The following is a 7629-nucleotide window of genomic DNA, read 5'->3' on the forward strand; positions in this document are numbered from 1 at the left end:
ATCGCCGGAACAATAAAACACGCCATCCAAATCCCTACTCCATAAAACATAATACGGCGGCTAAGCACACTCCTTACGAGCTTTGAACATGAAGAAAACCGGTCTTAAAGCATCTAAGAGTTTGGGGTTGTCCAGCAGAGGCTAAACAGTACATCCCACATGAGGATAAATTAGACCCTCGGACAGTTAGCTGCTATTTTGTTAGATACGTTAAGAAATCAAGGGGGTACAAGTTTTATAATCCCAAGAACCAAACTATGTTCGAAACGGGAGTAGTTCACTTCTTTGAGGATGTTGAGTTTGAGGGGGGAGATAAAGTAAGAGAAGTTGTCTTTGAAGAAGAATTCGTTTCTCTTCCGGCTATGGTTGATTTTGATATAACACATCAAGATCAACAAGACAACACTCAACTTCCCGAACAGCCTCAAGAAGTTGATCCGGAAATTCAATCTCAACAAACTCAAGAAGAAATGCCATTAAGGAGATCTACTAGAGAGAGAAGAAGTGCGATACCAGACGATTATATCGTGTTTCTTCAAGAGCATCAAGAATGCTTAGATTTGATTGATGACGATGATCCAATCAACTTCAGTCAAGTCTTACAAAGCTCGGATTCTCATAAGTGGATAGATGTCATTCATGTTGAGTACAAGTCCATGCAAGACAACAGTGTCTGAGAACTTGTTCCATTACCTGAAGGCACGAAACCTATTGGTTGTAAATGGATATTTAAAACTAAAAGGGATTCTAAGGGTAATGTGGACAAGTATAAAGCTCGTCTTGTAGCTAAAGGATTTACTCAGAAGGAAGGCATTGACTACAAAGAGACTTTCTCTCCAGTTTCATCGAAAGACTCTTTTAGAACCATAATGGCATTAGTAGCTCATTATGACTTAGAGTTACATCAGATGGATGTAAAGACGACGTTTCTCAATGGAGACATTGATGAGACGATCTATATGCAACAACCAGAAAACTTTGTAATTGGAGATACAAAGAAAATGGTTTGCAAATTAAAGAAATCCATCTACGGGCTAAAACAGGCATCCCGTCAATGGTATCACAAATTCCGACAAGTAATTTGCTCATTCGGCTTTGAGTCAGATGCTGTTGAGGAATGCGTATATCATAGGTTCAGTGGGAGTAAATGTATTTTCCTGATTTTGTATGTCGATGACATACTGTTAGCCTCAAACGATATAGGTTTGCTGCATGAAACTAAGGCTTTCTTATCAAGAAATTTGAGATGAAAGATCTTGGTAATGCAACCTTTGTATTAGGGATCCAGATACATCGAGATCGTACTCGAGGTATTCTAGGATTATCACAAAGGCACTATATCGAAAAGGTATTAGCGAGGTTCGGTATGAAAGACTGCAAGATGGGAAATACCCCTATTGCTAAAGGTGACAAGTTTGGTCTTGCACAATGTCCGAAGAATGACTTTGAGTGAAAACAGATGGAAGACATTCCTTATGCTTCGGTATTTGGAAGCCTAATGTACGCTCAAGTATGTACGTGTCCAGATTTGGTGTACGCAGTTGGGATGTTAGGAAGATACCTAAGTAACCCTGGTATGGATCATTGGAAAGTAGCCAAAAGGGTTTTAAGGTACTTACAGAAAACCAAACATCTCATGTTAACTTACAAAAAATCAGATCATTTGGAGATCAAAGGATATACTGATTCTGATTTCGCTGGATGCCAAGACAGTCGTCGATCCACTTCAGGCTATGTTTTTCTGTTAGCCGGTGGAGCTGTGTCGTGGAAAAGTGTTAAACAAACACTAACGACAGTTTCAACTATGGAAGCAGTGTGACACCCGTAACCCGTCTCCCGCTCGCGAGTTGTGCCACATGGACGCTCAACCATATAATAAAATAGCGGGAATTTAAAAACATTTTATTTTATTACACACGCAGCGCAAAAACCAGTATTTGTTTACAAACCCACGTATAGTAGTATACACACCAACATAAGGACGGTAACTGTAATAAAATACAAAGTCAGGTCACCGCCCGTACAAGCCAACATAAGTCCAAAGAAAGAAAAGTACATGATCCAGATAGCTCCTCACACGTCACCAGTACCCTCGTCCTGCTGCTGCCAATACTGCTCCGTGCCTGAAACGTTGCATAACAACGTCCGTAAGCTACGTGCTTAGTGAGTACTTCGGGTTAGACCCGAAGATCATACTCAAATTGCAAATGGCCAAACACAATCAATAGTATGCACACGGTACATATAGGTGTATACATATATATACACACTCCATGCCATCAAACATCGTTCACTCAATCGCACAAATAATTCACTTATCACACACATTCAGTCCAAATGACAAGTCATCGGACTTAACCGTCAAATCATCTCTATGTGCATCGCACACATAGGATACCGCAAGGATCTGGTCTCACCAGTCCAGGACATATGTACACAAGTCATAGCTCGACCCATCGGGTCTCTCAGTAATAACCGTACCGTCAAATCATCTCCACGTGTGCATCACACACGTGGGTAAGGACGCTCCATGTGCAACGCACATCCCCCGCTCTCCTCGGCAATCGCCGGAACAATAAAACACGCCATCCAAATCCCTACTCCATAAAACATAATACATCAACCATCCCCTCTGATATCGATGTCACCTCTCGATACCAGAGCGCCAGGTGCCCCCTCCAGGCCACCCCCGACTATGTCGAGCGAAGTCAGTACACAACTGACAACCTCTCGCCGGTCGTCCGCCACGGAGAAACTCATTGGACCCGAGCTCAGGTCTTTCTGAGTTCCTTCGCATAACCTCGTCGGGAGAATCGCTAAATCCCGAGTCACGGGTAAATGTGTTGCCAGTCTCAGCCGGGAGAATCACTCAATCCCGATCCCGTTCCATAGCTAGTGGAACGTTGGCGCGGTTACAGTGTAACCGTAGGATTTCCTCAACCCCGTGATAGCCGAATCACTCAAGACTATCACGTGTATCATCGGCTCCAAGCTCTGCCCGTGGGCAATCAATCACAATCATGCCTCCTCAATATGAAACCCGACCCGGGTCGGAGATCATAAAGAGGAGATCTCAAAAATGCAACCATCGAGATATCACCTCAAACCCGCTACAATCACACGTTCAACCTTATCTCGGCCCTCCAGAATAGAGTCTCACGCCATGCCAACTACCCGGTTCCCCAATCACACGCATGTTGGTTTAGTGCTCTATGATGTACTGAATATGAGCTTTGTTCAGATACATTCGATGTATTGATACTTTCTATATGTTTTTTATGAGAGTATTTTGTTCATTACATGTTCCTGCATGCTAGATCTGTTATGAAATCCATGTATCATTATGAATGATACTAAACTCCCTAGTCTTGTGTCATTATGGGAATAACGACATAATAAGACTAGTATGATGTGTGATTGATGATCACATAGATGATCATAGGTATTGGATACGATCACAATCATAGGTATTCATTGCAGAACGGAATACTGGACTGACCCGCATGAGATTGTCACATGGACTAGCGTCATGACTTGAATCTCATACGACGATTCCATGATTGGATCCTAAGACCTGAGATATCTACAGAATCCAACATGAAGAGTTGCGTGCTTTGATTACGTCAAACGTCCTGCGTAACAAGAGGACTATAAAGGCGTGTATCAGGTACGAAACGAATCATGTACTGGATTGTAGATAGTCAAGACGGGATTTGTACCTCTCGTAAAAGAGAGAGATATCGCTGGGCCCCTCGTGTGAGCAAGACTGTAGAAATGTGTGGCCGCACTATAGACGAACGTCATCTATTTCAGACAGTCGAACTCAGTGAACGAGAAAACAGTCGAATCAGATAAGGTGGCTTGTCCATGCCTTATGTTCGACATATGATATCGCGATACAAAAGGATCATCAGTCGGAATCATCACTGGCTTTCGTATGATCACAAACAAACTCTATTCGAGATAGGTAGTCATAGTGTCTTGCTAGAGACCGCCTATGACTTGTATTACCGGAATGGAGATTCTACGTTTTACTGCTATTCCGGATGAGCCTACAGGGTCACACACAATAGGGATGGACAAGTACATGTGCTAAATTATCCCGATTAGGAATCCTAATTGGATTGAGATTCCTAATTGGAATAGGAATCCTAATGGGATTAGGAATCCTAATGGGATTAGGAATCCTATTATGTATAGGAATCCTAATGAGATTAGAATTCTATTACATCTAGGAAACCTAATGAGATTAGAATTCTAATAGGTTTAGGAAACCTAATTTGATTAGGATTCCTAGTAATCTATTTCTTGTAAAAATAGGATTTTTGGAGAGTCTATATAAGAAGAAAAAGAAGAAGAAAAAACAAAGGAGAAAAAGAAGAAGAAAAATTAAGACATATTTTTCAGTTTAGAATTAGATTCTAAGCTTTGAAAAATAAAACCCTAAACCTCCAAAAACCTTGCACACAAGAGAGATCGAGATCTCTAGTCCTAGCAGACAAGTTCCAAGGTGTTGGAATCCATCCCGAGGTGTGGATACGTGTAGAGGGCGAGGTAATCTTCCTCCCTTTCGTGATCAGACGAATTCTTTAATTGATACAGGCCCCGGATCGATTGAGGTAAGCGTTCTTATGTTTCTACAATTCAATAGCAGCATGGTTCTAGGGTTTCATTAAATTTTTGTTTAACATCCGTTGCGTAAACCCTAGAATCGATCTCTTAGGAATTAGATTCGCTCATGAGATCCCAGGAAAACCAACAACGCATTCATATATTATTATACCTAATCGGGTATACACACGTCCTTACTTGTTATTTTGGTTATCTCGTTTCCTTTACATTCATTTTATTCTTTTATCCTCCGATCCGATCAAATTGGGTCCGACCATTCCGGATTACCAATTCAGCTCGTTCCGAAGGTTTTACTTACCGTAAGTTGGTTTTATTCATGTTTCATGAGGTTCGGGTAGGAAACGGGTCTAGGTAGGTCACGTATAGGGGTCGGTTGCATCGGATTCCGTTCGGTCCGAAAGAACGGACCAAAACGGGGAGACAAGGGTCCAGAACGGACGGTCTGCCCCGTCTGGAACGGACGGTCTGGTGACTTGGTCCCTTCGGTCTGGCCGAAGATGGAATGGACGTTCCGCAAGAAGTGGAACGGACGTTCTGGGTCAGAACGGACGGTCCAGGTCCAGAACGGACGGTCTAGACTCATCTTCTTCCTCCGAAACCCTGCGAACCCTAGAACGGACGGTCCATGCCTGGAACGTTTGGTCTAGGCGCACCACGAACTTCGGGTTTCCAATTTTTGCACCAAACTCAACAAGTTATACATAAAAATTATCCCTAGAACATTAGGAACCCAAATCTAACACCAATTTCATGTAATTTTCACTCAAAGCAATCAAATCTCCATTTTCAATTTGATTATCATTTTCGGGCATAATCCGAAACACTCACCTAATTCAAATTTGAGTTTTGGGCTTTGTTGGGGAGGTTCTCTAGTGTTGATTTCTGTGTTTATTTGTTGATTTCGACCGGAATCGAAGCCCCAATCGAAGATCAAAGTTTCGGACTTTTGAGAGAATTTTGGGAGAGTGAGAGAACGAAGTGAGAGGTCGACTATAGGGGAAAATGGTGGACTTAGGCCGCAATCCTCGCGTCCCAGAGGAAGCAGGAGGTGTCTTGCGCCGGAGGGAGGCTGACTTTGCGGCCGTGACTTAGCAGGAGAAGAGGCGGCGCGCGATGTCCAACTCAGCCCCGTCGGAACAGACGGTCTGAGCAGCGGAACGGACGGTCTGCTTGTTCAGACCGGACGCTCTGGCCCGTTTTCGCACGTTTTTCTCGCTCATTTCAGTCCAATCCTTTGGGTCAACTTGGTTAGGGTCTAATTTAATATTTTAGGGACATTTTTATGGCTCATATTTGATTTTCTAAAATTAGGTTTCAAAGTTGAATTTACGGGTTATTACACACCTGTTGCCCGGGAGTTTCCAGATGTATTTCCCGAGGATCTGCCAGGATTACCACCCAGCCGAGAAATGGAAATCAGCATAGATGTGCTACCGGGTACTGAGCCAATTTCCAAGGCTCCGTATCGAATGGCCCCTACGGAGATGGCCGAGCTGAAGAAACAGTTGAACGAGTTGGTGGAGCAAAGTTTCATTCGCCCTAGCGTCTCGCCGTGGGGAGCACCGGTACTCTTAGTGAAGAAGAAGGACGGGAGTATGCGATTGTGCATCAATTACCGAGGGCTCAACCAAGTCACTATCAAGAATCGGTACCCGCTACCGAGGATTGATGTGTTGCTAGACAAGCTATAGGGAGCCCAATGGTTTTCGAAGATCGATCTACGATCCGGATATCATCAGATTCGGGTCAAGGAGGATGACATACAGAAGACAACATTCCGGACGAGATATGGACACTTTGAGTTCGTGGTCATGCCTTTCGGGCTGATGAACGCACCTGCGGTGTTCATGCAACTGATAAACTGCGTGTTCATGGACTATCTGGATGAGTTCGTCATCATTTTCATCAATGACCTCCTTATCTATTTAGGAGCACCTGCGGAAGATATTGTGGAGACTAAGGGAGAACCGGCTGTACGCGAAGTTCAGTAAATGCAACTTCTAGTTACAGGAGATTGGATTCTTGGTGTTGGTTTAGTGCTCTATGATGTACTGATTATGAGCTTTGTTCAGATACATTCGATGTATTGATACTTTCTATATATTTTTTTTATGAGAGTATTTTGTTCATTACATGTTCCTACATGCTAGATCTGTTATGAAATCCATGTATCATTATGAATGATACTAAACTCCCTAGTCTTGTGTCATTATGGGAATAACGACATAATAAGACTAGTATGATGTGTGATAGATGATCACATATATGATCATAGGTATTGGATACGATCACAATCATAGGTATTCGTTGCAGAACGGAATACTGGACTGACCCACATGAGATTGTCACATGGACTAGCGTCATGACTTGAATCTCATACGACGATTCCATGATTGGATCCTAAGACCTGAGATATCTACAGAATCCAACATGAGGAGTTGCGTGCTTTGATTACGTCAAACGTCCTGCGTAACAGGAGGACTATAAAGGCGTGTATCAGGTACGAAACGAATCATGTACTGGATTGTAGATAGTCAAGACGGGATTTGTACCTCTCGTAAAAGAGAGAGATATCGCTGGACCCCTCGTGTGAGCAAGACTGTAGAAATGTGTGGCCGCACTATAGACGAACGTCGTCTATTTCAGACAGTCAAACTCAGTGAACGAGAAAGCAGTCGAATCAGATAAGGTGGCTTGTCCATGCCTTATGTTCGACATATGATATCGCGATACAAAAGGATCATCAGTCGGAATCATAACTGGCTTTAGTATGATCACAAACAAACTCTATTCGAGATAGGTAGCCATAGTGTCTTGCTAGAGACCGCCTATGACTTGTATATCCGGAATAGAGATTTCGGACTATACTGCTATGTCGAATGAGCCTACAGGGTCACACACAATAGGGATGGACAAGTACGTGTGCTAAATTATCCCGATTAGGAATCCTAATTGGATTGAGATTCCTAATTGGAATAGGAATCCTAATGAGATTAG

The sequence above is a fragment of the Tarenaya hassleriana genome, unplaced genomic scaffold, assembly GCF_000463585.1.
Source record: "Tarenaya hassleriana unplaced genomic scaffold, ASM46358v1 Cleome322, whole genome shotgun sequence".
Taxonomy (NCBI): Eukaryota; Viridiplantae; Streptophyta; class Magnoliopsida; order Brassicales; family Cleomaceae; genus Tarenaya; species Tarenaya hassleriana.